The sequence below is a fragment of the Mobula birostris genome, chromosome 13 (assembly GCF_030028105.1).
Source record: "Mobula birostris isolate sMobBir1 chromosome 13, sMobBir1.hap1, whole genome shotgun sequence".
Taxonomy (NCBI): Eukaryota; Metazoa; Chordata; class Chondrichthyes; order Myliobatiformes; family Myliobatidae; genus Mobula; species Mobula birostris.
This window is the reverse complement of record NC_092382.1, coordinates 28665901-28687889: the sequence shown is the minus strand read 5'-3', so window position 1 is coordinate 28687889 and position 21989 is coordinate 28665901. Positions and strand designations below refer to the sequence as shown.

The 21989-nt window shown below is 45.5% G+C and overlaps 1 protein-coding gene across 2 annotated transcripts in view; it reads left to right on the top strand.

Moving 5' to 3' along the window:
• The window catches only part of LOC140208667 (uncharacterized), a 147332-nt gene extending 125734 nt beyond the window's left edge, over positions 1 to 21598 (top strand). For both annotated transcript variants that reach the window (XR_011888860.1, XR_011888859.1), the window contains exon 2: positions 19582 to 21598. The gene's annotated coding sequence lies outside the window, so the exon portion shown is untranslated. The remainder of the gene's footprint in view (positions 1 to 19581) is intronic.
• Positions 21599 to 21989: the final 391 nt, after the last annotated feature.

Here is a 21989-nt window from a genome sequence, read left to right as displayed (position 1 = left end):
AGCTCATTCCATACTCAGATCTCCCCCATCTGCTTTGGTTCCACACATGGTTTGCCATTCCGGTCTTCCAGAGGACCAATTTTGTGCATTGCAGTCCTTTTGCTCTTAATCTATCTCCAGAATCCCTGAGGATTATCCTTCATCTTTTCTGCGAGGGGAATCTCATGCCTTTTAGCCATCCTGATTTATTTCTTATGTGTTCTCTTGCATTTCTTAAACTCCATAAGAACCTACCTGCCTGTCCCTGTTCTGCAACTCCATTTTGTGCTTCACCAGGGTCTCAATATCTCTTGAAAACCAAGGTTCCCTACAATTTCTATCTTTACCTTTTATTCTGACAGGCACATACCCGCCTTGTACTTTCAAAATTTCGGTTTGAAGGCCTCCCATTTACCAAGCGCACCTTTGCCATAAAGCAGCCTGTCCCAGTCCACAGTTGCCAGATCCTAGTGTCATAATTCCAGATGTTGATCCATGTCCTGAACACATCCGCCTTTCCTACGCTGCTCCCTGTATTGAAATGTACAGGATTGAGCATATTCACTGCACCATGCTCAATGTTTTTAATTCCTGACTTTGCCTAAGGACTGAACAACATCTGTCTCCACAACACCTCCACTATCTGTTCTGTTATTCAGGCTCCCATTCTCCCTGCAACTTTAGTTTAACCCTCCCCTACTCCCACCTCCCACCATGCAGCTCCATCACCCCTTTGGCTTTCATCTCCCAGATCAATAAAAAAGAGGTGCATACCAGGTACGGGCAGATAGGAACAAATGGGATACTTATGAAGTACGGGAAATTCAGGTGAACACTTATGAAAGAAATAAAAGAAGGCATGAGGTTGCCCCAACAGACAAGGTGAAGGAGAATCCTCATGGATTCTGCAGATATGTTAAGTGCGAAAAGATGGCAAGGGGAAAAATTAATTCTCTGGAAGGTCAGAATGGTAATCGATATGAGGAGACAAATAGATGGGGGAGATATTTTCTGCATCCGTATTTACTCAGGAGATGGTCACAGAGTCTATAGAAGTGAGGGAAAGCAGCATCAACTTCATGGACCCTGTAAAGATTACAGAGATGGAGCTGTTTGCTGTCTGAAGGCAAATTAGCGTGGATAAATCCCCAGGGCCTGACAAGTTGTTCCCTGGGACCCTGCGGAAGACAAGTGCAGAAATTGTTGGGGCCCAAGCACAGATATTTAAGTCATCCTTAGTGACAGGTGAGGTACTGGAGGATTGGAGGACAGCCGATGTTGTTCTGCTGTTCAAGAAAGGCTCTAAAAATAAACTAGGAATTTATACATTGGTGAGCCTGACATTAGTAGTGGGAAAGTTATTGGAATGTGTGTGCAGGAGACGGATATACAAGTATTTGGATTGATGTGGACTGATTAAGGATAGGCAGCAGATCATGTCTATCCAATCTTATAGAGTCTCTCGAGGAAGTTATCAGGAAAGTGGATGAAGGCAAGGCAGTGGATGTTGTCTACATGGACTTTAGCAAAAGCACTTGACAAATTCTCATATGGGAGTTTGGTCAAGAAGGTTCAGTCACTCAACATTCAAGATGAGATAGTAAATTGGATGAGACACTGTCTTTGGGAGAAGCCAGAGTGTGGTAGCAGATGGTTGCCTCTCTGACTGAAGGCCTGTGACTAGCGGTGTGCCACAGGGATCAGTGCTGGATCTGTTACTGTTTGTCACCTATATCAGTAATCTGGATGATAGTGTGGTTAACTGGAGCAGCAAATTTGTGGATGACACCAAGACTGGGGGTGTAGTGGACAGTGAGGAAGACTATCATGGCTTGCAGTGCGACCTGGACCAGATGGAAAAATGGGTGAAGAAATGCAAAATGGAATTTAATGGAGACAAGTGTGAGGTGTTGCATTTTGGTAGGACCTAGAATTGCACAGTGAATGGTCGGTTACTGAGTAACGCTGTAGAAGGAAGGGATCTGGGAATACATGTCCATAATTCACTGAAAGTGGTGTCACAGTTAAATAGGGATGGAAAGAAAGATTTTGGCATATTGGCCTTCATGAACCAAAGTACTGAGTACAGGAGATGGATGTTATGTTCACACTGCACGAGACATTGGTGAGGCCTAATTTGGAGTATTGTGTGCAGTTTTGGTCACCAACCTACAGGAAAGATGTAAAAGGGGTTGAAAGAGTTCAGAGAAAATTCATAAGGATGTTGCTAGGTCTGGAGGACTTGGGTTATAAAGAAAGATTGAACAGGTCAGGACTTTATTCCTTGGAATGTAGAAGATTGAGTGGAGATTTGATGGAGGTATACGACGATTATGAGGGTTCTCGATATGGTAAGTGCAAGCTGGCTTTTACCACTGAGATGGTGGGTCTACAACTAGAGGCCATGGGTTAAGGGTGAAAGGTGAAACGTTAAGGGGAACATGAGGGGAAACTTCTGCACACAGACCGTCATCCGGGTGTGGAATGAGCAGCCAGCACAAGTGGTGAATGCGAGCTCAATTTCAACATTTAAGAGGTTTATATACGTACCTGGATGGTAGTAGTATGGGATTGGGCAGTTTAAATAGTTCAGCACAAACTAGATGGCCCAAAGGGCTTGTTTCTGTGTTGTAATTTTCTATGACTGTGAAAAGAACCTGAAATAATACAAAAATTCACTCTAAGTCCTTTTAACAGCTGTGTGGACCAACCATTCATCTCAGCAGGAATTTTTTATATGGTGTTAAAACTGTGGCACCTTAAGTTAATAATACAAGAAAACCCCAGTTGCATGTCAAGAAAGACTATTTGCGTGAGAGTGTTTCAGTTACTGTGGGGCCAGGCACCCATGCGGCTCAGCAGGAACAGGGAATAATACCAATGGAGAGAGTCAAACTGAGCCAAGGAACAGACTGGAGATGGCAGAAATGCCCCATTCTGATAGAGACAGGAAGAGCATCAGGGAATTGATGGTCATTCCAGATACCAGCACTGCGACCAGTCAGAAGATGATTTCTCTGTCCAACTTGGGTTGAACCTCACTGTAACAGTGTGATACCAGAACAAACCTTGGCAACTCAAGTAATCTCATCTGAAATGTTGTCCTTCACCCATTGATGGATTTTGTAAATCTTTTTACAGGTTAAAACGAGAAGTAATTTGTCTCCAGGAATCTCAAACACCAGTTTTGCTGTCTCTGTCTAGACATTTAAGAAGTGGAGCAAGGGATTCAATCAACCATCTTTCCTGCTCAGACAGTGGGGAGGGATTCACTTGATCATCTGACAGACTGGCACAGTCGTCATTCTACACAGGAGAAAGGCCGTTCACCTGCTCAAACAGTGGGAATCGATTCACTGGGTCATCTCAATTGAAAGTACATCAGCAAGTTCACACTGGGCAAGGCCTTTCACCTGTTCTGTGTGTGAGAAAGGATTCAGTCAGTCGTCTCACCTGTGGACACACCAGTCAGTTCACACCGGGTAGATGCTGGTCATCTGCTGAATTTCTGGGAAAGGATTGACTCAGTCATTTGACGTAATGGCTGACCAGCGTGTTTACACCGGGGAGTGGACGTTCACCTGCTCAGACTGTGGGAAGAGATTCACTCGGTCATCCCACCTACAGAGTCATCAGCGAGTTCACACTGGGGAGAAGCCATTCACCTGCTCAGACTGTGGGAAGGGATTCACTCAGTCTTCCACCCTACTGGTACATCAGCGAGTTCACACTGGGGAGAAGCCGTTCACCTGCTCAGTATGTGGGAAGAGATTCACTCGGTCATCCCACCTACAGAGTCATCAGCGAGTTCACACTGGGGAGAAGCCGTTCACCTGCTCAGTATGTGGGAAGAGATTCACTCGGTCATCCCACCTACAGAGTCATCAGCGAGTTCACACTGGGGAGAAGCCGTTCACCTGCTCAGTCTGTGGGAAGAGATTCACTCAGTCATCCACCCTACTGTTACATCAGCGAGTTCACACTGGGGAGAAGCCGTTCACCTGCTTAGTCTGTCAGAAGAGATTCAGTCGGTCGTCCCACCTACAGTGTCATCAGCGAGTTCACACTGGGGAGAAGCCGTTCACCTGCTCAGAATGTGGGAAGAGATTCTCTGAGTCATCCCACCTACGGAGTCATCAGCGAGTTCACACTGGGGAGAAGCCGTTCACCTGCACAGAATGTGGGAAGAGATTCACTCAGTTATCCAACCTGCAGAGTCATCAGCGAGTTCACACTGGGGAGAAGCCGTTCACCTGCTCAGTCTGTAGGAAGGGATTCACTCGGTCATGCGACCTACAGAGTCATCAACGAGTTCACACTGGGGAGAAGCCATTTCCCTGCTCTGTATGTGGGAATAGATTCACTCGGTCATCCGACCTACAGATTCATCAGCGAGTTCACACTGGGGAGAAGCCGTTCGGCTGCTCAGTCTGTGGGAAGGGATTCACTCAGTCATCCAACCTACAGAGTCATCAGCGAGTTCACACTGGAGAGAAGCCGTTCACCTGCTCAGTCTGTGAGAAGGGATTCACTCACTCTTCTGCCCTAATGATACATCAGCGAGTTCACACCTTAAGTTAATAATACAAGAAAACCCCAGTTGCATGTCAAGAAAGACTATTTGCGTGAGAGTGTTTCAGTTACTGTGGGGCCAGGCACCCATGCGGCTCAGCAGGAACAGGGAATAATACCAATGGAGAGAGTCAAACTGAGCCAAGGAACAGACTGGAGATGGCAGAAATGCCCCATTCTGATAGAGACAGGAAGAGCATCAGGGAATTGATGGTCATTCCAGATACCAGCACTGCGACCAGTCAGAAGATGATTTCTCTGTCCAACTTGGGTTGAACCTCACTGTAACAGTGTGATACCAGAACAAACCTTGGCAACTCAAGTAATCTCATCTGAAATGTTGTCCTTCACCCATTGATGGATTTTGTAAATCTTTTTACAGGTTAAAACGAGAAGTAATTTGTCTCCAGGAATCTCAAACACCAGTTTTGCTGTCTCTGTCTAGACATTTAAGAAGTGGAGCAAGGGATTCAATCAACCATCTTTCCTGCTCAGACAGTGGGGAGGGATTCACTTGATCATCTGACAGACTGGCACAGTCGTCATTCTACACAGGAGAAAGGCCGTTCACCTGCTCAAACAGTGGGAATCGATTCACTGGGTCATCTCAATTGAAAGTACATCAGCAAGTTCACACTGGGCAAGGCCTTTCACCTGTTCTGTGTGTGAGAAAGGATTCAGTCAGTCGTCTCACCTGTGGACACACCAGTCAGTTCACACCGGGTAGATGCTGGTCATCTGCTGAATTTCTGGGAAAGGATTGACTCAGTCATTTGACGTAATGGCTGACCAGCGTGTTTACACCGGGGAGTGGACGTTCACCTGCTCAGACTGTGGGAAGAGATTCACTCGGTCATCCCACCTACAGAGTCATCAGCGAGTTCACACTGGGGAGAAGCCATTCACCTGCTCAGACTGTGGGAAGGGATTCACTCAGTCTTCCACCCTACTGGTACATCAGCGAGTTCACACTGGGGAGAAGCCGTTCACCTGCTCAGTATGTGGGAAGAGATTCACTCGGTCATCCCACCTACAGAGTCATCAGCGAGTTCACACTGGGGAGAAGCCGTTCACCTGCTCAGTATGTGGGAAGAGATTCACTCGGTCATCCCACCTACAGAGTCATCAGCGAGTTCACACTGGGGAGAAGCCGTTCACCTGCTCAGTCTGTGGGAAGAGATTCACTCAGTCATCCACCCTACTGTTACATCAGCGAGTTCACACTGGGGAGAAGCCGTTCACCTGCTTAGTCTGTCAGAAGAGATTCAGTCGGTCGTCCCACCTACAGTGTCATCAGCGAGTTCACACTGGGGAGAAGCCGTTCACCTGCTCAGAATGTGGGAAGAGATTCTCTGAGTCATCCCACCTACGGAGTCATCAGCGAGTTCACACTGGGGAGAAGCCGTTCACCTGCACAGAATGTGGGAAGAGATTCACTCAGTTATCCAACCTGCAGAGTCATCAGCGAGTTCACACTGGGGAGAAGCCGTTCACCTGCTCAGTCTGTAGGAAGGGATTCACTCGGTCATGCGACCTACAGAGTCATCAACGAGTTCACACTGGGGAGAAGCCATTTCCCTGCTCTGTATGTGGGAATAGATTCACTCGGTCATCCGACCTACAGATTCATCAGCGAGTTCACACTGGGGAGAAGCCGTTCGGCTGCTCAGTCTGTGGGAAGGGATTCACTCAGTCATCCAACCTACAGAGTCATCAGCGAGTTCACACTGGAGAGAAGCCGTTCACCTGCTCAGTCTGTGAGAAGGGATTCACTCACTCTTCTGCCCTAATGATACATCAGCGAGTTCACACTGGGGAGAAGCCGTTCACCTGCTCAGAATGTGGGAAGAGATTCACTCGATCATCCAGCCTACAGAGACATCAGCGAGTTCACACTGGGGAGAAGCCATTCACCTGCAAAGAATGTGGGAAGGGATTCACTCAGTCATCCCAACTACTGGCACATCAGTCAGTTCACAATGGGCAGTGACCGTTGTTATGAATCCCTAGGTTTCATTTGCTGTGGGCTGTCATTTTAAGAGGGAGAGAGATTAAGGCGAATCAGTCTGACTCGCATCTCGTTTACATCACTCACAGCTTGTTTAGTTTTAACCGAGGACACAGACACTCAGAGTCAGACAGAGATGAAGGAGGAAAAATGGAAGGTTCAAAACAAGGGAACGAGTGGCCAAGGGTCACTGTTTAGAACTTTCCTCTGCCCACAAGGTTGGGTTAATTATCGATTCAGCATGCATTGAATGTGTGGTTGTCACCTCGTTTGATCTATAGGAGTGGATCGGATTTGGGGTATCCTGTGAAGACCACTTATGTGTTAACCCTTGCCTGGGTGTGGTGTGGTAATTCACTTGAAGATGATACCCCTTGTGACAAGTCACTTTCGGTGATAATTCGTATGTGGATTTGGAACAACGATGGATAAGTTCTACAGCAACTGTTCTCTTACCACCGTGGAAACTGTGGAATTTGACATAATTGCCTTCTCTCAACATTTACCCTGGATTACAAATATCTCTCTCTCATCACCTATTCTATGATTGAGCTGAACTTCCATACTTTACCGTCTCAAGACTCCAAGCCTTGTTTCCCCCGAGCTCAGCTGGGTGGGAGTTATATTTACACACATATATACACATACCACTGTTAACTATTGTTTATAGAACATAGAATAGTACAGCACAGTACAGGCCCTTCGGCCCACAATGTTGTGCCGACCCTCAAACCCTGCCTCCCATATAAGCCCCCACCTTAAATTCCTCCATATACCTGTCTAGTAGTCTCTTAAACTTCACTAGTGTATCTGCCTCCACCACTGACTCAGGCAGTGCATTCCACGCACCAACCACTCTCTGAGTAAAAAAACTTACCTCTAATATCCCCCTTGAACTTCCCACCCCTTACCTTAAAGCCATGTCCTCTTGTATTGAGCAGTGGTGCCCTGGGGAAGAGGTGCTGGCTATCCACTCTATCTATTCCTCTTATTATCTTGTACACCTCTATCATGTCTCCTCTCATTCTCCTTCTCTCCAAAGAGTAAAGCCCTCGTTCCCTTCATCTCTGATCATAATGCATACTTTCTAAACCAGGCAGCATCCTGGTAAATCTCTTCCGTACACTTTCCAATGCTTCCACATCCTTCCTATAGTGAGGCGACCAGAACTGGACACAGTACTCCAAGTGTGGCCGAACCAGAGTTTTATAGAGCTGCATCATTACATCGCAACTCTTAAACTCTATCCCTCGACTTATGAAAGCTAACACCCCATAAGCTTTCTTAACTACCCTATCCACCTGTGAGGCAACTTTCAGGGATCTGTGGACATGTACCCCCAGATCCCTCTGCTCCTCCACACTACCAAGTATTCTGCCATTTACTTTGTACTCCGCCTTGGAGTTTGTCCTTCCAAAGTGTACCACCTCACACTTCTCCGGGTTGAACTCCATCTGCCACTTCTCAGCCCGCTTCTGCATCCTATCAATGTCTCTCTGCAATCTTTGACAATCCTCTACACTATCTACAACACCACCAACCTTTGTGTCGTCTTCAAACTTGCCAACCCACCCTTCTACCCCGACCTCCAGGTCGTTAATAAAAATGACGAAAAGTAGAGGTCCCAGAACAGATCCTTGTGGGACACCACTAGTCACAATCCTTCAAACTGAATGTACTCCCTCCACCACTACCTATCTTGCTTAAGTTACTATATTAGAAGTAGATACTAATAAAGATAGTGGTTTTAACATCAAAACCAGACTCCAGGTGTAGTCTGTTGCTGCTGGTTCATTTTTAAAGTGTTAGGGTTCGTAAAAAAATTGGGGCCTGCATCCTGGATATGAACAGATTTGGGGCCGTATAGATTACTTATCGATTTCATTGGTGAAATCCCTTTTGATTTATTTGTGTGTAGAAAATGAGAAGCAATGGATGTTGATACATGTCTGGAAGCGCCAACCTCTGAGGCATTAGAGGACGCCAGAAGGATTGAGTTATTGAGTATTGCTAAAAGGTTAAAACTTGCTAAGATGAAATTGACAATGAGGAGGTCACAGATGCAGAGGATAATAGCTGAGTATTATGTATCTGAGGGTGTGTTTAAAGTGGAAGAGTTGGAGGTGTTTCCTGAAAGTAAACCTAGTGAGCTTGAGCTCCCGTACAAGTTAGAAAAAATAAAGATGGAGGTTGTGGAAAGACAGAGGCAGTTTGAGGCAGGAAAACAGAGAGAAGAGGCAGAAAAACAGGGAGGAAGCAGAAAGGTAGAGGATGTTCAAACTGAAAAAGATAGAGAGATTGCAGCAAAGAGGTCTAGCGTGAGACTCTGGTGATAAGTTTCAGGCCAGTCGGGAAGTTAAATTGGTACCCCCATTTGACGAGGCAGAGGTTGATAAATACTTTCAGCATTTTGAAAAGGTTGCTCAGGGTTTAAAGTAGTGAAAAGAGGGTTGGCCCATTCTCTTACAAAGTGTAATTAAGGGGAAGGCTCAGTGAGCCTATTCTGCTTTGACAGTTGATGAAGCAGCTGATTATGACACAGTGAAAGAGGCTGTGCCCAAAGCTTATTAGTTGGTCCCAGAAGCATACGGGCAAAAGTCTAGAAATTTGAGGAAATCATGAACTAGATTTATATGGAATTTTCTCATGAGAAGTTTGTGTGTTTTGACCACTGGTGCACGTATAAAAATGTAAATGATGATTTCAACAGCTTGAAAGAGTTGGTTTTAATTGAAGAATTCAAAAGATGCATCCTTGATTTAGATTTAGATGAAAAGGATGCTGCCACTTTGCAGGAGTCTGCTAGATTAGCAGATGAGTTTGCTTTAACTCATAAGATTAAGCTTACCCCAAATAAGAGCTTCCAAAAGAGTAGCAGGGATAACCAGGGTAAACCAGAAATTAAAGATGGGATTAGTAATAAGGTAAGAATGAAGGGAAGCAGTTGAAGGAGAAATATTCTGGTCTCTCTTGTTACTATTGTCAGAAAGCTGGTCATATGATGGCTAATTGTTCTGTCCTGAAGAAGAAAAAGGAAAAGGAGGCAGTCCCACATGCCTGTGATCAGTATGTTGAAGCACCTATAAACCCACAGGGTTCTGAACATTTTGTTGCGGCTCATTTAAGGACTGAGGGGTCTGACCGAGTTAAGAAGAGATTCGATCATTTTATGTCAGATGGGTTTGTATTAGTAATGGAAGGGTCAACACCGGTACCAGTGAAAATTCTTCGAGAAACTGGGGCTTCTCAGTCACTTATGTTAGACAGCCTTCTAAAGTTTGGTGGTGAGACTAACATTGGTGAGGTAAATCTTATTAAAGGCATTGGGGGTGGCATGGTTTCTGTGCCATTGCACAGTGTAATTTTACAGTCAGGGTTGGTTTTGGGACCTGTTAAAATTGGATTATGCTCCAGTTTACCAGTGGAAGATGTTACTTTGCTGTCAGAGAATGACCTGGCAGATGGTAATGTTGTTCCTGCAGTGCAGTTGCCAGCTAAGCCAACCACTGACGACCCACAGATGGATTTTAACATTTATCCTTCCTGCACAGTAACTCGAAGTACGGTGAAAAAGTCTGCTAATGCAGACGGTTCTGTGCGGCATGATTCTGACACCCAAGATAGCCAAAATCGGGATTCAGGTTATGATGACTTGTCAGGGACTTTTCTGCCTTCATTGTTTCAACAGGATTCAGGTAGTAAGTCTGATGAGAAAGATTTATCCCTGTCTAGGAAGGAGTTTATAGCAGAACAGGACCGAGACCCTGAGATTGAAGCTTTATAAGAAACATCTCTCTCAGATGATGAGATTAAGAACATGTCAGTAGGGTATTATCTCAAGGATGGAGTGTTAATGAGGAAGTGGAGGCCACCTGCTATACCTGTGAGTGAGGAATGGACAATTATTCACCAAGTTGTAGTTCCTAAAGTTTATAGGACTGAAATTTTAACTTTGGCCCACACTATGCCCTTAGATGGCCATTATGGAGTGAATAAAACTGTAAACAGGATTATAAAGGAATTTTACTGGCCTAATTTGAGGAAAGGTGTTGTGACCTTTTGCAGAACCTGTCACACTTGTCAAGTTGTGGGTAAACCTAATCAGGTCACCCCAGTGGCCGCACTCCGGCCTATACCTGCATTCAGAGAACCCTGTTCCAAAGTTATAGTGGATTGTGTTGTCCCATTGCCAAAGACTAAAGCTGTCCATCAGTATTTGCTAACTATTATGTATACCGCATCCACATTCCCAGAGGCAATACCTCTCAGAAATATTAAAGCTAAGACTGTGACGAAGGCTCTTAAGTTTTTTTTTACTTTATTTGGTTTGCCTAAAGAAATCCAGTCTGATCAAGGAAGTAATTTTACATCTGGATTATTCCAGCAGGTAGCTTATGAACTGGGAGCTAAACAAATTACGTCGTCTGCGTACCATCCAGAATCACAAGGGGCTTTAGAAAGATTTAATTCTACTGTCAAAACAATGATTAAGACATACTGTGTTGAAAATGGAAAAGACTGGGGTGAAGGAATACATTTGCTTTTGTTCGCAGTAAAGGTTGATTTATACTTGTGCGTTCGGGATACGCCGTATCCTACACCGTAGGCCCAATTTAATTTTTGCGTAGCCCTACGCCGTAGCGAGCATGCGTAGCTGTGTCTGCATCGCTTTGCACTTCGCCACCAAAATGCAAGTTGGTGGTGGGGTTTCTCTGACACTGTTGAACTTTTTCATGAGAGACATGGACAAGGAAATGCATTTCAAAGATTTTCGGATGTTGGCAGGTAGACTTGACGATTCGGTTCATTGTCTCCAACCATTTATTTTGCATCAGTGTACAGACATGGCAGAGAAAAGCAACCAGAAATGCGATGCTACCAAGCGGACCAATCACAGTTGTTGCGCTCTGTGTCGCTGCGACGCGTGAGTTACTTTTTAGAGGAGCTGCACGTCACCCTACGGCATAGAGTACAGCGTGGGCACGGCGTAGGGTACATAGTGCCGATGGCGTACACTTGACACACAAGTATAAATCAGGCTTAAAAGAGTTGGTACAGGAGTCACTGGGCTTTAGTCCATTTGAACTTGTATTTGGTCATAGAGTGAGGGGACTTTTGACCTTGTTAAAGGAACAGTGGATTGATGGGGATGTACATGTTAACTTGTTAGACTATGTTTTGAAGTTCAGAAATAAACTACACCAAGCCTGTCGTCTAGCGAGACAAAACGTAAAGATTTCTCAAAACAAAATGAAGTGTTGGTTTGATAAGCAGACCAAAACAAAAGAAAATATATGGTGGGGGATAATGTGCTTGCCTTATCTCCAATGTTGACGAATCCACTTCAGGCGAAATTCAACGGACTGTATGAAATAGTCTCTCAAATTAATGATGTGAATTATGGTATTAAAACACACGACTGACGTAAACTAACACAGGTGGTACACATCAGTATGATAAAGCCTTATTCTGACAAGCAGGCACCATCGGTGAATGTTGTCAAACATATAAATCTGACAACCCTGAGAATGAAACAATTGATTCGTCTGAGACTTTTCACAAGCCAAACATGGTCCCGGTTAGGCTAATGAACTCGGTTGTTCTCAAAAACATTGACAACAAGTTGGCTCATCTGCAGCCAAAGCAACAACAACAGCTGAAGGAATTAATTCTGAGGTTTAAAGTTTTATTTCCCAATGTTCCCAAGCAAACCACGGTCGCAGAACATGACGTAGATATTAGTCAAGCCAAACCGATTAAACAACACCCATATCACATGAACGTAGAAAAGTGTAAATTGGCTGAGCAAGAAATTGAATATATGCTGAAAGTGGTATTATTAGGCGTTCAACATCAAATTGGAACTCACCCTGCGTTATTGTGCCCAAACTTGATGGTAGTGTTAGATTTTGCACTGATTATAGGAAGGTAAATGCAGTAACAAAAACAGATGCCTATCCTATCCCTAGGGTGGATGATTGCATCGATAAGGTTGGAAAAGGTAATTTCTTACAAAGATTGATCTGTTGAAAGGGTATTGGTGTGTTCCATTGACGGACTGAGGTAGAGAAATTTCTGCATTTGTGACACCTTCTGGGTTGTATGAATACAATGTTTTGCCATTTGGAATGAAATATGCTCCAGGAACATTCCGGAGAATGATTGATTCTGTAATTCAAGGGTTAGGACACACAGATGCCTATATTGATGACTTAGTCACAGGGAGTGACACTTGGGAAGAGCATAACTCTGTAGTAGAAGAGCTGTTTGACAGGCTTTCCAGGGCCAATCTTACAGCTGACTGAGCTAAGAGTGAACTTGGCCACGCCACTGTGATCTGTCTTGGCTGTGTTGTAGGTCAAGGCAAGTTGGCTCCTGTGCAGGCAAAATCCAGGAATTTCTGAAGTTCCTGTTCCGACTGTGTGACGAAGGCCCGTCACTGATTACAGACGTCTCATGGCACACTCGGTAAAACACTCAAAGGGTCATCCACACACATTATTCCCTCTGTTATTGTGGTGAGTGCACGCGTCACAATAAATCAACAGTCACAATTTTACACTCATCCCCAGCAGTAACAGGTATGAAAAAAAGAAACACACTATGTCACAGTTTTATTATCTCAGGTCAATTTATTCATATTCATCTTTCCAGTAAGTGTTTTGCCGAAATGTCATGGTAATCTGACGTTTCTCTCCTCCACAGTCACTGGGTCTGAAACAGAGCTGCTGCATAGAGCTGTCTTATATAGAGGCAGCAGCAACCTGCACAGGTGTGCCGATGGTGGAGGATACCATCTTTACCTGGGACAAGGGTTATGTTACCTAATTACTCATCTTGTGGTAAAGTTTTGGGGTTTATACAAGTTACTTAACCGGGAAATGGTGAATCCTATGATGAAGTCTATGTGTTTATTGTGAGAACTGGTGGTAGAGTTTCAGATTGTGTGAAATGGAAGATAATTGAGTCAATTAGCTTCAGGTTGGTCTAGGGGGATTGGCTTAGCAGTTATAAGCCTCAGGTTACCAAGGCTTTGGGTTCTTTTTTTGTTTAGTCTGAGGGTGGCTGTTAACCGGACAGGTGACAATTGCAAGCTGTATATATATATATATATATAGTTTTTTTTTAATTTCTTGTTTTGATGTGGACATCCAAGTTTTTGTTTCTCCACTATCTTTGTAAATAAAAGCACCACAATCTATTTTTGCCACTCAAGCCATCTTGTTATTTTTCTTAGACAGTTGACCCACAGTTTTTGTGACAGACTGGTAAGAAGGCTCTTGAAAGGTTTCTGGGAATGGTTGGATATTATCGTAAGTTCTGTAAGAACTTTGCTGATATCGCTCTTCCTCTGACTAATCTCCTGAAGAAGGGTGAAAAGTTTGTTTGGACCGAGACTTGTCAGGAAGCATTTGATCAATTGAAAGTTATTATTTGGGATTAGGCCAATCGATGTAGTGTTGTCAGCAAATTTAATTAACAGATTGGAGCTGTGGGTGACGACACAAGTTATGGGTGCACAGAGAGTAAAGGAGGGGGCCAAGGATTCAACCCTGTGGGGCATGTGTGCTGAGGGTCAAAGAGACAGAGGTGAGGGAGCCCTCTCTTACCACCTGCCAGCCATCTGACAGGAAGTCCAGGATCCAGCTACACAAGGCAGGGTGAAGGCCGAGGTCTCTGAGCTTCTTGTCGATACTTCACGCCTTCGTATGGCTGAAGCTCTTCCCATGACTGCAAGAAACTGCAGAGAACTTTGGTCTCATCTGGAAACATCATAGAAACAAGCCTCCCCTCTATGGACTCTTCCTACACTTACCCTGCCTCGGGAAAGCAGGCCGTGTACTCAAAGATGCCCACAACTTTGGACATTATTGCTGCAAACCCAATCTCCCATCGGGGAAGAGATACAAAATCCTTAAAGTGCGTACCACCAGGCTCATGGACAGCTTCCTGTCCGCGGTTGTCAGCCAAATTAATGGTCTCCAGTCCAATAAAATGGACTCAAACTCACAATGTAACTCGACGTGACCCTGCCCCGTATGTCTATCTGCACTGCACTTTCTCTGCAGCCATAATGCTTTGTTCAGTTATTGTTTTGTCGTATATCAGCTCAATGTACTGTTGTAATGTATCGATCTGTGTGGATGGTACGTCAGGCAAGATTTTCACTGTAGCTCAGTACGTGATAAGAATAAGCAAATTCCCCATTTTAACTGTGTGGAAATATTAGACAGACTGAGCTTCTGCTTTGGAACCACAGAAGGAAACTTAACTGAACTGAGGAACACGAATAAATAGAAAAGGCTTCGATCTCGTATTACGATCTGCGGTAACTGGGATCAGGTGACCGGTGATGTGTCTCCCAGACCAATTATCAGAATCAGGTTTAATAGCACCGGCAGATGTCATGTAATTTGTTGTCTCTGCGGCAGCAATGGAACCTAATTCATAACAATAGGTTATAACCATTGTGATTTAAAATAAGAACATACATATTAAATAGTTAAATTATATAAGTAGTACAACATAAACATTTTAAAAATGTAATACTGTAAACTATTTTAATTGTGTGGAACTATTTGACTCAATGGGTTGTTGCTTTGGAAATTCTGGAGTGAAGCTGAACTAAACTGTACTAAAGTATAACTAAACTTATGAAAGGCTCAGATAAATACAAAAGGCTAAGTTCTCACATAAATGGGTCATATAGCCAGAAATATTGGCTGCTCTTCAGCAGGTAAAAACAGTGGAATGAGGCCTAATCCCAGGCCTCAGCCCAGTGGTTATGGTTTGAGGCCTAGGACGAGGTGAGAGAAAGCATTTGGCACGGACTAGAAGGGCCAAGATGGCCTGTTTCTGTGCTGTAATTGTTATGTGGTTATATGGAAACATGCTGAAAATATTGCAGAATAAATCATTGTCCACCCACAACGAGAAGACGTGATAGATCCGGATCTCACTGCCTTGTCTGAACCGGTGAAAGATGAAGGTACACGGACACTTAGAGCAGTGACCGGCAGATGCTGCAGATTTGTGGAAAAACGTGAACAGGAAATGGGATCACGTGACGGGTGGAGGGTCTCCCATCTGAACCGGTGACTCTGCTCCTTGCCCCTCACACGCTGCCCGACCCATCCGCTGCATTTCCCACATTATTCCATATTCACACAAGATACATTTTTACTTCTTCCTCCAGATCTTCCCTGTCCCTTTCCCTCCACCCCCAGGTCAGAGAGTCACAGGCTCGATTCCCATCCCGGTCCAACACACAATTCAGACCCAAAACGGTAATGTGCAGGTTTCATTTAAATCCATCCATGTGTATAAACACTAATTTCTATTCACATTTCTCCAGCCTCACTGGACAGGAACACTGAAACATCAGGTGAGAAACAGCAGGAGGTGGCCATTCAGCCCCTCTAACCATCAACAAGATGGTGGCTGCTCTTCCATCTCAGCCACATGTTTCTGCCCGATCCTCATTTCCTCGATCCCTTTGGTCTCCAGACATCTGCCGGCCTCTATTTTATGTGAAGACGATCACTGAGTCTTCACCACCCTCTGTGGTGGGGATTTACAGACATTCACCACCCTCGGAGTGGAGACATTTCCCCTCATCTCAGTCCCGGACAGTCCACCCCCTTTTTCAGAGACTGGGATCCCTGGTTCAGCCAGTAATGATGTTGTGCATTTCAATGTGTTCACCTCTCAGTCCTCGATTCTCTAAATGAAAGGGTTATCACATTTGATCTTTCTTCATATGATGACCCCACCACTACGGGGATCAGTCTGGTGAATCTTCATTGCACTCTCTATAACAAATACTCTCTAACCTCTTTGTTAATCCTCTATGGAATTAATTTCCATCTTCTGCAGCCCCGTGTTGCCCCAACCACTCACCTCCCACCCCGTCACTATTTCCACCTTCCCACCTCCCCCTCACCTGGATCCACCTCTCACTCCCCAGCTCTTGCCCCATCCCCACCCCTCACCTCTTTTCTCGGACTATTTCCCGTCCACTCTCAGTCCAGAGGGAGGGTCTCGGCCCGAAATGTTGACGGTCCATTTCCCTCCACAGATGCTGCCCGACCCACTGAGTTCCTCCGGCAGTTTGTTCTTTGGTCTGTGTGACCCGTGTTAGTGTGGGGAGCGGGATTTTACACCATATTCCCGGTACAGTCTCAACAAAACACAAATAATTGTCACTTTGCCCGGACCATTGGCCCCGCTTGCAGGGCAACAGTCTGCCGGTGTTTGCCCCCCAATGTGGTGAATCGCCACCACCGTGGGCTCAGACATTTCCACAGATGAGCCCCTCCTGTCCCCACCGGGACAAACATCCTGTCCGCCCCCTCTCTCCCCGTCTTCATCCTCTCCCTCCCCGGGGAACCGGCATCAAACCGACGGGCCGAGCGGTCTCCTCCTACCTCTCAGCGACACATCAGACTCCGGCCGCAGGAGACGCTTCACAAACGCCCCAACTTCCCTCGGAGGGAAATGGAAATAAATCAGAAAGCGGACATTTACTTTGGGATTTGTTCCGCTCTGATGAGGAAAGTTTGAAGGCGGTTTTCAGCGGGGGTAACGCCCTCTCGGCTCGACCGCCTCCTCTATTGGATGTAACCAGTGATTGACATCACTCCCCACCAATGGGAGTAGCGCAGCCGCTAACTCCTCCGTTGTCTGTGGGGGTGGGGTGGGGGCTCGTGCTCAGTAGTTCAGCCGTTAAACCGACCAAGCTCGAGCGCAGCAGCGCGTGTGTGACCTCAGGCGCAGTGCACGTGACAGCAGATGCAAACGCGGAGAGCCCGTGGGTGACGTCACATGAGGGTGGGTGCTTCTATTTAAAAACACCTTAATGATTTGGAACAATAAAACTAAATTAGGGTTTCATCACTGAGTCCAGTGTTGTGATGTAAAGTCCCTGCTCTGTGTTCCGCTGTGCCGTGTTGTTAATGGAGCGGGCGGCGTGGTGTTTGTCTCGAGTTGGGTCGCAGAATCACAAATGTTTCTGGGCAACACACACAAAATGCTGGAGGAACTCAGCAGTCCGGCAGCATCCCGCCGAAGGGTCTCCGCCCGAAACGCCCACTGTACAATTGTCCAAAGATGCTGCCGGCCTGCTGAGTTCCTCCAGCATTGTGTGTGTGTTGCTCGGATTTCCAGCATCTGCAGATTTTCTCTTGTTTGTGAAATGTTTCAGGGGAGGACTTTCCAGACTGATCTGGTTTGGAATTGCTTCAGATAGAGTAGTATCTTGTTTTTTAGTATTTTCATATACACCGGTTTTTTTTTAATGAATGCGAACTAGAATTGCCAATGGGGTCTACACAGTGTCTTAGTCAACAGAAGATATCTATTCCCTGCAGTCTTTGTCTCCTGGTAAACTATTCAATGAAACCTGATATCCAAACTGTAGGATGGTCTTGGGAAATGAAATCCTGAAACAAGTTCACAACTTTAAATACCTTGCATCATGGGTAACATCTGATGGCAAATGCGAAACAGACATAAAAGCAAGAATAGCAATGGCAAGAACAGCATTGACAGAAATGAGAAACATCCTAACGAACAAGAAAATAGGAATTGACATCCGCCTTTGAACTGTCAGCTGCTACATTCTCCCTATATTGCTGTATGGCTGCGAGTCATGGACCATCACAAATGCAATGGAAAAAAGAATCAATGCAGCAGAGATGTGGTTTCTCAGAAGAATGCGATGCCTATCATATAAGGACAGGATAACCAACGAGAAGTTCGACACAGAACGAAAACAAAACGTACATTACTTGAAACAATCAGAAAACAGCCATCAAAGTTCTTTGGACACATCACGCGAAGAGAGACATTAGAACATTTAGGTACAACTGGAAAGCTGGAAGGAAGAAGAAGCAGAGGCAGACAGAGAATGAAAATTATAGGTGGATTAACATCATGGTTAGAAACAGGGGAGGCAGCAACTACAATTTGGAGGGTCAGGGACCGTGATGGATGGAGAGACATGATCGCCCACGCCGAACGGCAAGGCACGAAACTAAACACTCTGACAATGTGGGCCATACATATCCCTTCCTCTAAATGTCAGGGAATCATTCGGACAGCTGATCGCTAAGGCGAATTATATTTGTTGGCCATTAACTTTCGCTCGGAGTCGGCTGGATGGAGCTGATGTGGAGTTCGGGCTGTCCCAGTGAAAGAGCCGGACGGCCGAGCTCCCTGCGTTGTCCCTCCGGCCTCCGGCCGATGGTGGCGCTGCTGGGCCCTGGGAGACGCGCAGGCGCGCTGCCGGCACCGACTGTTGCCGGCTGTCCGGGCGTCTGATTCCGAGTTTGTGGAAATCGGAGGCCGGTTGCGGGGGGAAGCGCCCCGGAACCGAGTTCTGCCGGACGGCTGGAGGCCCCGGGATCTCCGGTCCCACAGCCCCGGTTTCAGCTTTGCGGCCGAGACCGGGCTGTGAGCTCTGTTAGTTGTGGATCCCCAAGCTGGGAGGGGGTTTGGGGTGAAGGGGATCTGTTTGTGTTGGTTGAGGTTAAGGATGGATTGAGGGTGTCGGGTGAGTGGTAGGCGGGTGGAGGGGAGGTGGGAGAAAGTGAGATGATTGGACGTTCCTTTACCCGGGAGGATGGACACGGAGCAAATTAAGCTGTAAACAAGAGAGGCTCTGGTCCATTGGATCAGACAGCTCAGCTCGCGTGTCCTTTCAGGAAGCAACGATTCTCCCTTCATATTAATTACTGTCTAATCTTGCTGCTAACATTGTGTTTGTTACAGAGTTCCAGAGTCTGGGGCAGCTGTTCCCGTCATGGGCTGCGAGGGCAAATTGGAAGCGGGGTGGTGTCAGCGATCTTGTGAGATATCACAGTGGATTCTGATCTGGTGGCATATCCGGAATCTGCAAAGGGAAAGGGAAAAAGGAAGGGGCTGAGGGGAGACAGGTTTAACCAGGGACCATGGTCCGGGTTGGAGGGATACAGAAACCGTCTGATAGTTCGTTTTATTTGTATGTTTTTCTAATTTCACAGATGGTGACTGAGGAAGAAGCTTGTTGAGGAGGACACCCGGAGGTGAGCAGGTCAGACACAGTATCAGAAGAGTGACAGAGATGTGATTTCCTGTGTCATGGACATAGGCTGTCGTCTCTAGTGAGGAGTTGGTGTGGAGATGCAGCTTCCCTGGAGGTGGAGGAAAGAGGACACACCAACAGGTGGAACCAGCTGTGGGAAGACATGGTTTGTCAGGTCTGACGACGAGCTGAATGTACTATAACCTTCAGACTGAATCAGAAAACCATTCTGAGGGTATTTGAAATGTCAGAAGCAGGGGAGATGTGATCACATGTGCAGAGGGCAGGGGTTGTGTCTCCATCAGACCCTCAGTGAGATGGTTCAAGTTACAATGTGCAGGGATGAAAGCACAGCGTTTGGGGCCGGATTTAATCACTGATTCTGACACAGTGAGAGGGTAAGTTTTGCTGTCAGGAAGCAACGTTAATGTAAGAAGACACAGGAACTTTATCAATTGCCAGTTGTTTCGGAGAAGTGACCAATCTGTACGTTACCTTGACAGTATGGATATTCACAAGTGGTGACAAAAGGGTGCAGCCTGGTTTATTTCAGGCTGGAGAGGGGTGTGTAGTTTTGAAATCAATGCCTTGTGGTGCCACCGTCGTTAATTTGTCATGTCCGGAGTGATGGATCACACAGCACAGAAACAGACCTTTGGCCGGCCATACCTGTTCTGACCATCCACTCACTGTCTACACTGGTCCCAAATATCAGCACTTGGTTCATTGCCGACTGTATCTCAGCAGTTTCAATGCTCATCTACATCATAAATATTGTGAAGGGACCTGCTTCTATCACCTCGGGCAGTGTGTTCCAGATTTCAATTACCACCTGAGTGAACAATCTCTTCTTCACCTCTTCGTCCTCTGTTTAAATCTATGCCCTCTGATCCGTGACACATCTGTCCCAGAATCGCGGCTGATATGGGCATCGGTGAAGCCTTTGATGCGGTTCAGCATGGTAAGTTGCTGTGGAAAGTCAGATCACATGGGATCCAGGGAGAGCTGGCTGACTGGATGCACAGTTGTCTTGATGGTAGGAAGCAGACAGTGATGGTGGGAGGCTGTTTATTGGACTCAAGGCCCAGCCTAGTGAGGTTCCCCAGGGTTACATTCCATTGGGCTCATTATTCATTGATATTTAATTATATTTGCATTTGCACAGTTTGTTGAATTCTATGCTCTACTTGATCTTTCATTGATCCTGTTACTATTCTATAGATTTGCTAAGTGTTCCTGTAGGAAAAATAATCTCAAGGTTCTATGTAGTGACATATATGTACTCTGATAATAATATTTACTTTGAACATTTCTACTTGTCATCTAGATCAATAATTTGGTTGAGAATGTGCAGGGTGTGGATAGTAGGTTTGCAGCAAGTAAGTTCAAACAATTACTTTTTCTGAAAGATATTAAGTATAAACACTCCATCTTGTTTCCCTCTCTGCATTCGACCACCCCCTCCCCTTACTATCTTCCCTCTCTGCCCCATCTTCCCTCGCACCCCCACATTAGGCATATGTTCAGGGTTAAAGTGAATTCTTTCAGGGGAGTCTGAAGGGGAATTCTTCACTCAGTGGTTCATGGGAGTGTGGAATGAGCTGCCAGTGGAAGTGGTGGATGTGGGTTCGATTTAGACACTAAAGAGAAATTTGGGTGAGGACAATGGATGGGAGGTGTATGGAGGCTATGGTGCAGGTAATTGGAACTGGGCAGTAAAAACAGAAACAGGTCGGCATTCACTAGAAGGGCCGAAGGGCCTGTTTCAGTGCTGCTGGGCTCTGTGACTCCAATAATATTCTGATTTGTAATTTCCACAGTCAGTACTTTGCTGCTAATGACTGAACCCAGAAATTTACCCAAACAAGAATTGAAAGACTCTTAGCTGGCTACAAAAAGCATTTACAAGCTGTGATACTTGCCAAAGGGGGTATTACTAAGTACTGACCATGCAGGGTGCCCAAACTTTTGCTTCAGGCCCTTTTCCTTTTTTTGTTATTTTTAAACTGTAAAAGATGGAAATAAAACTGTAATCTTGCTTAAATTATTAAAGAAATGTGTCACCTTTAACTTTATGCCTTTTGGAAATCAGGTCATCTTTTACTCGCTTAGCTATTCACAGTAACAGAAATTTTGACCAGGGATGCCCAGACTTTTGCCTGCCACTGTGTATATCTTGTACCTTCTGAATTGCTTCCAGAAACTCCAGACATTGCTGCTCTGTCTTCATCCTTGCCCATGTTCTTTGCAAATCAATTTTGACCAATTTTTCTCTCATGCCTTTCTAATTCTTTTTATTCCACATCTGACTTTAGCTTCTCCTTCTCAAATGTCAAAGTGAATTTGAGCATATTAAGATCACTTGCC